The following is an 11,188-nucleotide window of genomic DNA, read 5'->3' on the forward strand; positions in this document are numbered from 1 at the left end:
TGCTGATTGAAATCAAATATGAACTTGATATTGCATTTTTTCATGCAACTGAAATAATTTCATGATTGAGTAAATCAAAATATTTTAGTTGACATCAACTATTGCCTTTTTGAATGTATCCCTCGTAAGAGGCACAACACTGTTGACGTTAAAGAATATGTTGGCTCTTTTAAACCTCAGCTCGTCTGGAATAATCTTTGCGGATTTATTTGCCCATTCAGAGTCATAAAAACGCAGATCGAGAGTATCTAGCCATTCAAATTAACAACTTGAAGATGGAATCGAGATGCGTTACTACATGGCGTTTGGCTGAAGCAGAAATGGTCTACATGACTTCCAACCTGCTTTTCACTTCAATTCTCTGACATTATACCAATACTTTAATGTGGAATTATAACAGGACGACATCTCGGATAGTGTGGCAATAAAATCAACTGCGAAATAATTGCACGTGCTGTGTGTGTGTGCAATTCAAGAAGAACTCAATATGCACATTTGTTTGTAATTAACGGGAAATAGATACTTGTGATCATAACTAACAAAAATAAAGAACATTTTTGACACTTTAACACAAAACATTGACAAAAATATATCAAGCATATGTGCAGCTGAATTGTAGTTATTTGATTCCTCTTTTACCGAATAAATTGAATTGTCTTGCCTTGCTTTGTCTGGTCTGGTCTTAATTAGTACGTTCTCGTGCGGGTTGATTGATACGTTATTTAAGTGTTTCAAGAATCAATAAGCTTCGTTACGAAACGACACGATTATGTCGCGATATATTAAGATCAACGACTAGACCCGAATAACAAAGATACAGACCGACATGCTTTCAAGGCTATTAACTTTTGTTTTTATGTCCCCCAGTCTATACTGGGGTCATATTGTTTTTGCCCGGCTGTTGGTTTGTTGACTTGTTTGAAGGTTTGCGTCAAACTTTAACATTTGCCATACCTTTGAAATATTGAAGATAGCAACTTCATATTCGGCATGCATGTGTATCGCATGAAGTTGCACTTTTTGAGCGATGAAAGGTCAAGGTTATATTTCAAGGTTAAGGGTAAAATATAGGTAAAAATCGCGTTTGAAGATAGAAACTTCATGTCTGGCATGCATGTATATCTCATGGAGCTGCGCATTTTGATTGGTAAAAGGTCGTGGTCAAAGCCATCCTTCAAGGTCAAAGGTCAACTATAGGGTCAACTATATGGGGGACATAGTGTTTCACAAACACATCTTGTTTGAGATCGCAAAACATCGTTCAAGGACGTGAACCTCGTTATTTTTACCTGCACAAAAATCCCCACATTGTTTATCACTTTGCTTATCAATAAAACACACCGGTGGAATTTCGTTACGATGGGATTAGCTAGTAACTTCATAATAAACAACAACAGTGTTGCAAACATAAATGCGAGGTCAATGCCATTGCATTGTATGAGTGAAGCGTAACATGTATTTGTAAGGATAACATAAATTATTCCCTTCGTTTTTGTCTTGAAATGTGGTCTCTTAAAATACTTCGAATGACATCAATACAATGCAAATTATATACTTAACCGTTGTATAGACATTATTTAAGAGACATACATACCCCAGCATATACCGTTAAATAAACTTGTTTTCAGTCCTGAGTGTTTACCTGCTGACATAGATTTTGTCAAGATTACTTCGATGTAAACGAACATCGATTGTAAAGTTATGCTGTAGAAAAGTATCTATCCTTATCATTATTAATGCTATATAAGACACCATCCAGTTGTATCGTTCACAATCAGTGAAGAAAAAAAGGTTCCTGTTTCTAACGTGCATATGTCAACTATTGTATCTAGATGATCAATATATTTCACACCGTTCAATCGACTAACGCAACGTCTGTGGTTCATCCATCGGCTGAGCTAGTAGATAAATGTCGGTTAAAAGCGGAGTTTTATCATTTCCCTATTCTTTATATTTTACGTATTGAATTGAGCAGGTTTGAGTGTGTGTATTTTGAGAGCCTAAGTTAGAGGGACTTTGTGAACAGGTGCCATTTTCCATTGCCTCAGCCGATGGCATGAGCATAATTTTATTTTCGTAGTCGTTGGCAGGACCATCTAATAAGTAGCAACGGCCGTTGTCATGAGCCGTTTTTCAAACCCCACTCGAATTTAAACGTTGATAAAAATGTTGAGTGTTCGTGTGGGATGCTGTAATTTGGAATATCCGAAGACAAATGATTAAAGATTTCAATACGATGTTGTTCATATTTATCTTTGGTCTAAATCCTGTGTAATTAGAGTTTGACTGAGAGAGTGGTGAATTTTGTTTGATTTTTGACCACATTCTAACGGATTCTAACGGATTTATTTAAAAGTAAGCATCTAGGAAGGTAGGGATTACGTTCACAAAGTCCTTCTTTTTTAGGCTCTCAAAGAACACACCGGCTCAATTCAATGCGTAAAATATAAAGAATATGGAAATACTTACACTCCGCTTTTAACCGACATGTTACTACTAGCTCAGCCGATGGATGAACCACAGACGTTGCGTTAGTCGATTGAACGGTGTGTGTTTTGTACATCAAACAATTAACAATATCGCCCAGATAGGTAACCTATATCGATGTATTTTTGCATATCTATTGAACGTGTAAGCAAGATTAAAAAAATACTGCGTACTATATAACATATCAATTTGTTTACCGATTTTAACTGAATATAATAACATTATAGACATTGAATAATACTAATGTGAAAGTTATTGAACTGACACTTGAGAACCGGAACGTATGTTTGGAATATTCAATATTATTTTTTTTTATTCCCACAAAAAGAAAATTTTGTGCGAATATTTTTTTAAAGCTCTATGCTTGCTGTCTGTGTTTAGAAAATAATATGTAACTGTCCTAAAATGTAAATTGAAATATAAACAAAAGTAAATTACACGTAGCAAATCCACTGTTGTAAGAATGTGTATTATATCCTACATCCCTTTTTTATTTGATTAGGTATAATTCTTTTAAAGCGACCTACGGTGTTCATTCATAAAGAGACATGCACGGTTTGATACCTGTGTTTTCTTAAAAGAAAATCTAAATCTAAATTCAATAATTCGAGGTTAAACAGCTATTTATTGAGAATTGATTGCGCTTGTAAAAGTTTGTACGTTGATAAACGTAAAGTATTTTTAATTTAGTAATGCGTGTGAAACAACAAACTATACAAAGATAACACACATTCTTAAATCAGTTAATAAATGTATCTCACTTCACAAGCATTTTAACCTTAAAATACATAGATGGCATCTATCTTCTTTCAATTTTGTTGTTGTTTTTTAAATTGCAACTAAGCAACAACACGTACTCGGCATCTCATTTTACCTTGGCACGGCGTCTGGACTCTATGAAAGCATCTATTGCAGTGAACTCACTAGATTTAATGGTAATGGTACGTAACCAGGTCACAATTACGCGAAACACGTTAAACAAGTAGTCGCACAGTACTGAAAACTATTAAATTTATGTGTAGTCGTACCAATGTAAAATAGTGTTGTCCAAATATAACGTATACGGTAATAAGATTTAATTTTTTTGATTACAGGTTTCTTGAAGCACTGAAAGAAAGAACTTGTTTAAATTAGCATCCTTGCTTACCAAATGAAACATATGTACATTGTACGATCTTTCTTACACTAGCGTTGTTTGACATGTCTGTACATACATCGCTACCTTACTTGGACCTTACATCTACGTATACTTATACACTTGAAACCTATGTCCGAATTTGTTTTACTACATACCCGATGCTGACTGCATTATGACACTAAAATGTAGAAATTCCACTTCCGCGTTACGTTTTGGAATTCTTGTTTTATTGTCTGCCTTCACAGGTACATCGTAAATCGTTTTGCTCGCTACTTGAGTTAGTGTGATGTTCGGCTAGCCCTCAATCTGGTTTAAACATCCAATGCATTGCATTGACCGTACCAAGGCGACGATACAGCTTTAATCATGTGTATAATAAAACACAAATTTGCATTCTAAGATATTTCATTGAGTTTACATTTGTCAATAAAATACTATTTAGGTAATAAGACTTATTGTTTTAGGATACCATAACATATTTCATTTTAAAATAAAGCAACATTTCGTAGTTGGACTCATTTATAAAAGAGACAGGTCTCATAGCTTTAACAAATGCAGGTGCGCTGCCGTGTCTCATTCTATCCTTCCTTGCCAAGTCATTGATTAAAGTCAATTTGCGCTTGCCAAGCTATTGTTTAATTCGAGAGGAAAATTCAGCTATTTATGTGGCAAATATCCGTGTATTGAACATCTACACTGTCTATGTTTGGACTTTTTGGGAATTAATTGGAATTCAGATATATGGGTATACTTGTAAATGTTTGCCATAGATGAATACAATACCGATCATCAGTCATATTGCGCAGTTTAATCCATTTATGCCTAGCGACTAGAAAAAAGGCCTTGGCAAACAGCATAGACCCAGATGAGGCGTCTAATCAGGGTCTGCACTGTTTGCTTAACGGAATATCTGTAAGAAATATTCTAAATATAGAAATAAATATACTAGACATCACTAATTTTGGAAATAAATTGATCCAATTTAGAAGGATGGGAGAGTCCACTAGGCATAAATGGGTAAAAAATAACTTTATGAAGCCAACGAATGATATTTTACACAACGGTCGTATATTGTGTATTGTCGTTAATTGAATGACAACGTGTTAATCTTTAATACAATAATTTAATTTCCTGCAACCAACAGTGGGTATTGATATAGAACAGATCACACAGATCAAAGGTTTAAATGCTTATTTTCTGAACATTTTGTACAGCATTACAAAGGTGAGACGATGCATAAAGCAATCATCATCGGATTTAAGAAGTTATAATCATGTCTTTAAAATATATGTTTTGTATCAATTCATACCTAAATTGGACTCACTCAGGTATTGAAAAATGGTCCTCAAAATTTAGGAGAAGCACAGTCAGTTCTGTTTTACTAGGTTATAGTCAATATATAAGCAAAATTGCATTTATTTTGCAATCAAAATTACCGAGTAATAAAACACAAAAAATATCTACATACCCCATAATTATAGTATTACTTTTCTCTTGTTAAACATTCATATTGATCAACTTTAATTTATATATGTGTTAAATTAATGAAATATATTAAACTAAAAGTACTTTCTCTAATTGTAAAAGGTCGAATGTAAAATATGTAACATATTCTATTCATGTTACTATCCTAAATTGATATACCATTAGTTATTGCAAACATTATAATAGCATAGTTGAGCAAAATACGTGTAGTAAATAAACATACGCATTTTAACGTTAACATTTAATGTTGGTAAGACACGAAAGCGTAACGTAAAGCTGAATATTCGCGTGCAGCTCCTATTTCAATCAAAGCGCTGAAGGCACTGAAGTTGTTCGCTGTTGTCGTCCTTGATTAGTTTGTGCGCATTGCACAGGCTAATCAGTGTGCACAGGCTAATCTTTTTTGACGTGCATTAAGCCCCGTTTTCCCTGAAAGCAGCCAATATGTACAGATTTCAATGATAAACACTACACTGGTCAATGTCGACTTACAAGCTGGTAAATAAACTCACTGCAAGAGGGTATATACACTCACTGGTAGAGCAGAATCATTTGTCGTCTGCTGCAGACAGGCAGCGGTAATCGTCCCTTGCAGCTAACGCGACCAACTAAAAATGAGTTACGCCTACATTTCCATTGATGTAGTTTTTTTGACGCTGCGTGGAATAACGAGGACACACGTTGTTATCTCACTTGTAATAAATCGGAATTGTGTTTTATGAAAACATTTATAACAGGAACCTAAGGTGTGTAAGGAAAGTATCCGTCGAATCAAATCGGAGTGGTTCTAATGTTGGTTTCTTGTTGAGATGTGTATAATAACATTATGGCAAGTTTTAATTAAATAGACAGTGATTTATGCAGTTAACCAATTATGCGGCTAAAATCAACACAAAACATTTCACTAAACAGGTGGTTATTTTTAACTGGCTACACATTTGTGTTTAGCGGTTACTATTGTGTAAACACTCAAATAGTTCGAATCTTAATTTTTAAAGCGCTCTTTTTAATATGGGCAGTCTATGGTTATCAGTACTCGAGTATTTTATTCAAATTTTGGCGAGTATACGATTCCTGTATAACGTTTACAAGGCTCTAATTTCCTTTAAATCTGCCTTAGGAAGGCGGTTTATCGTTTGATTTTTCATAGATTATGGAAACATTTTCCGCTCACTTTTATATTCTGATATAATCATCTATAATCTATTACAACATTGGTTATCTGCGTTTTGTTAATAAACCGTTTCATGTAAAGAATTTAATGAATTTTGATTGCTCTATCGATCCGGCTGCATTTAAGTTAATCATACAATCATACAAGATTGAATTTTAGTTTATTTGATTTATTTCGTTTATTGGTCGATCCGTTAATTAAAGAAAAATATGGTTTGTGGTATTATCCATTCAGCAGAACGAATTCAAAGCACGTGTTAAATTTGCATGATTTATAAAGCGTGAGTGAAGGTGAAACATGTAAAAATGTAGTTATCAGACGTTTTCTGCACTTGAAAAACATTTATTCCAAACTTCCTTTTTCAAGTATTGTTGAATGTGTATACACATCAAATCTTCCACTGTATGTGATCACATTTAAGCAAAATTAAGCAGTTAATATCCTTACAGCATTCCAAATACAATTTAAATAACAGTAAATACCTTTAAAAACCATTAGTTTTATTGAAATTACATTTAATGTTTGGATGAAAAGCCAGAGCCAGAGCAGGGCACGTTTGGAGGCACGATACTATAGGAGGCTCGGGACAGAAATATTGCAGAAGGTTGTAATACTATTTACAGTCCATACGGGAATAATGAGACAATATATATAATAAAATCAACTTTACGTCGCTTCCCACAAAACTGATGTAATGATGTTGTCCAGTCTACTCATGTGGAAAGGTTTTGAATGGGCTTTGTCCCGAACCACTGGCACATCATTATATTGCTGAGACGATGTGTAAACTCGTTAATTCACAATGGAATTTCCAATATACGTGTAAGAATACCAATTCATTCGAAAAAAATGCTTTTCGATCCGACATCCAAGTTCCTGTCGATTTCGGTTCATGTAATTATTACAAAATTACATTACATAAACGTATATATATATTTCTTAAATTCGAAAATATTGTTTTTGCTTCATATGCTGATATGATGCCCAACACACAATGTATATAAAAAAATTACATATAAATGAAATAATTGCAGGATTTAGTAAATCCATATTTTTAATTCACATTAACTTTGTGTTTACTAGGCACAAATGGCTGCTATAGTTCAAACTCGAATATTTGGCCTTATAAAACCTTATTTCGTGTAAATGGATGTTTGTGGATGTATGAAGAGTCATGAAACCGAAGATCTAGAGAATTGAGCCATTAAAACTCATAACATATAATCCAGATGCGTGAGTAGACGGTGTTTGGGCAAGGCAGAAATGACCAATTATGTACCTCAAGTGTACCCTTCTTATTATGATTTGAATTATCTGACATGATAGCAAGACGGTACTGTGTAGTCTGAACTTTTTGGTGGAGTAATGGCGGCTGACACCTCGGTATCATAAATGAGCATATATAAATACTGTGTACATTATATGTATCTCAAATAAATCGAAAACGAATTTCATTAACGGAAATAGCAAATTAAATAATTTTTTAAATTTGACATTTAAACTTAATTTGTAAAAATATATATTACTAAAAACATATATGTATTTGTTAACATTTTTATGCAAAACAAAAATACAACTCCACCATGCATACGTGTGACTTACTTATATATTGTATTTAATCGCGATATAAATCGTCTAGCCCTGCCTGGTATTGTCTTGTCGTGTATATCATAGTATTGTGCTATTCACAAACTCTGATATTTATCCAATTGAGACGAAATCTATGATAAATGTTTTTTAAACTATAGCTCTTTATCAGAATAAAATACCTTTAAAACTATGTACGGTAAATGTAAACGTCATTATCAGAACAACAAATATTCGTCATGTACGTAGCACTTCGACTTGTTAAAATTAATATTGCAATAAACATATTATTTATGTAAATTAACTGTTTAGAGACGTAACACATTTCACAGGATCTTATGTACAATACTTAACTTTTCGGTTAATTTAGGTCAACACATATGTTAGTGAGAAGAAATAGAAAGATTTATTTCAGTTGCGCTCGCAAAATCTACCTTCTGTTTAAATTTTTTTGCACCTGTCTAATCAAATAAACGATTCTATATTTGATCCAAATGAATGCTCTCAATGGCGCGTGACTGCATTATTTCACTGGCTTCATCCGCAGCAATATAGCAGCTGTCATTGATGTGCAAAAAGCCAAACTGATCGCATTGCTACCTCTCCATTCGAGAGCACGGTATATTTACTCGAAACCAGTCATATCCCTGAGAGGAAGTTGGTAAAACACACACCAAAGTTAAGTGTTTCATGATAAAACATCAATAAATGCAGGGTTATAAGTGTGTTTCCTTATTTTGGGCATCTCATCTCTTTACACGAACATCATCTTTATTAATGCATTATCATCCCAGCGAAGGACTTTGTATCTCTTGAAAAGTTTGACTGTTTTCTCTGAATTCTGAAATATAATCCATAAGTTGAATATACTAACTCTTAATTGGTTCGTATTTTGCATACGTATTCATTAAAATCTCTTCATTTAATATAAGTATTCGTGACCCTCTTGTAAATAACCCCATTCATACCAGATACTTCTGTTTATCATAATTACCACAATACATCGAACATATAAAAATACATAACTGCCTGAGCCATGCGCTTAACTGAATACACAATAATAACATTCATTTTAATATAATGAAAAATAAAAGCAAACCAAAATACATGGAATGTGTGTTTATGGGTATAACAAGTTAACAAATCTTTATAACGTTTGACATTTTATTTATTTTCATGCAATTATTTAAATTTATTGTATATGAAAAGAAAAGAAAAATATAGGCGTCTATATTTGAAGTCTGTAATACTAAATAGTTGTTCAACATTTAAATACAGTAAAAATAACTACTACGAGAATCAAATAAGATTAATAAATCGAAATCAACCCGTAAATTACGTGTTTAAAAAGCTTTTTTATTAAAAAAAACAACAAAGTATCATTTTTCTTTATTTCTCCAGAGGAATGATAGATATTATTCACAACATCAATTCACTCAATTATATAAAAGTAAAAAATAATAAATTGAATGTTTATATCAACAATTTGATTATGACAAATTAACATAAATCAGATTTTACTTTTAACATTTCATAACCTTATCCATCTTTTTGAACAGTAATATATATTATATGCTTGAACATATTAGTCCTTTCTCGCTTCTGATGTATTTTGTCATATTGGAGAACTTTCTATAGACAAAAAATGCTGGATATTGAAAATTTACGAAAGCGCAAACCACGCGACTTTTGGAGATTCTTCAAATAAAAAAACAATGCCATTAAAAATAAAATATCTCTTGAGGAATTTACAAAGTTTTTTGAAAACCTAAGAAGTAACATGTCTGATGTTTGTAATAACGAAGCCGAAGATTTTTGTTTAAATAATGATTTTAACATGGACAACTTTGCATTCCCAGAACTTGACGTACCCATGTCAATTGAAGAAGTTAACAATGCAATAAAACATTTAAAACGCAATAAATCATCGGGTAGTGATTGTATTTTGAATGAATATTTTCTTAAATGTTGCGATATTTTGTCCGCACATTTGTGTGATATATTTAACGGTATTTTTGTATCGGGCTTTTTTTCCCGATAAATGGACAGAAGGAATTATAATCCCTTTGCATAAACAAGAGGGCCATGATGGCCCTGAATCGCTCACCTGACTAACCAAATACAATCCCAACCCAGTTTTCATCAAGATAAACATTCTGAACAAATTTCATACAGATTGGATGAAAACTGTAACCTCTTTTGTCTACACAAGGTTTTTCTAATATTTGACCTATTGACCTAGTTTGTGACCCCAGGTGACCCAAATACAATCCCATCCCAGATTTCATCAAGACAAACATTCTGACCAAATTTCATGAAGATTGGATGAAAACTGTGACCTCTATTGTCTACACAAGGTTTTTCTATTATTTGACCTAGTGACCTAGTTTTTGACCTAAGATGACCCAAATACAATCCCAACCCAGATGTCTATACAATGTTTTTCTATTATTGTACCTAATGATCTAGTTTTTGACATAGTGACCTAGTTTTTGACCCCAGATGACCCAAACACAATCCCAACCCAGATTTCATCAAGATGAACATTCTAACCAAATTTCATAAAGATTGGATGAAAACTGTGACCTCTACTGTCTACACAAACAAATTGTTGACGGTTTTTCTATTATTTGACATAGTGATCTAGTTTTTGACCTCAGATGACCCAAATACAATTCCAACCCAGATTTCATCAAGATAAACATTCTGACCAAATTTCATAAAGATTGGATGAAAACTGCGACCTCTATTGTCTACACAAGGTTTTTCTATTATTTGACCTAGTTTTTGACCTAGTGACCTAGTTTTTGACCAAGTGACCTAGTTTTTGACCCCAGATAATCCAAATACAATCCCAACCCAGATTTCATCAAGATAAACATTCTGACCAAATTTCATAAACATTGGATGAAAACTGTGACCTCTACTGTCTACACAAACAAATTGTTGATGATTTTTCAATTATTTGACCTAGTGACCTAGTTTTGACCCCAGATGACCCAAATACCATCCCAACCCAGATTTTATCAAGATAAACATTCTGACCAAATTTCATAAAGATTGAATGAAAACTGCGACCTCTATTGTCTACACAAGGTTTTTATATTACTTTGTAACCGGTTTAACTTTAACTAGTTGGGTGTAACCCCTAATAGATTATAATGAGGGTATATAAGCAAGCGTATCATTCAGCACGATTTGCGGGAAAGCAGTCATCCATATTGGTTGAAGCAGTTGTTCTTCACTTTTATTCTGTTTTCTATAAAGTCACAGCACTGGGCATCATCTGCATTCAAGACTGGGGTCATAAGCTGTCA

At 33.2% G+C, this 11,188-nt stretch overlaps 1 protein-coding gene across 2 annotated transcripts in view; it reads right to left on the reverse strand.

The window, feature by feature from the left end:
- LOC127874082 (uncharacterized) overlaps positions 1-11,188 on the reverse strand; it is a 244,947-nt gene that overhangs the window by 177,815 nt on the left and 55,944 nt on the right. The window lies entirely within an intron of this gene.

Source organism: Dreissena polymorpha, chromosome 3, assembly GCF_020536995.1.
Source record: "Dreissena polymorpha isolate Duluth1 chromosome 3, UMN_Dpol_1.0, whole genome shotgun sequence".
NCBI classification, from domain to species: domain Eukaryota; kingdom Metazoa; phylum Mollusca; class Bivalvia; order Myida; family Dreissenidae; genus Dreissena; species Dreissena polymorpha.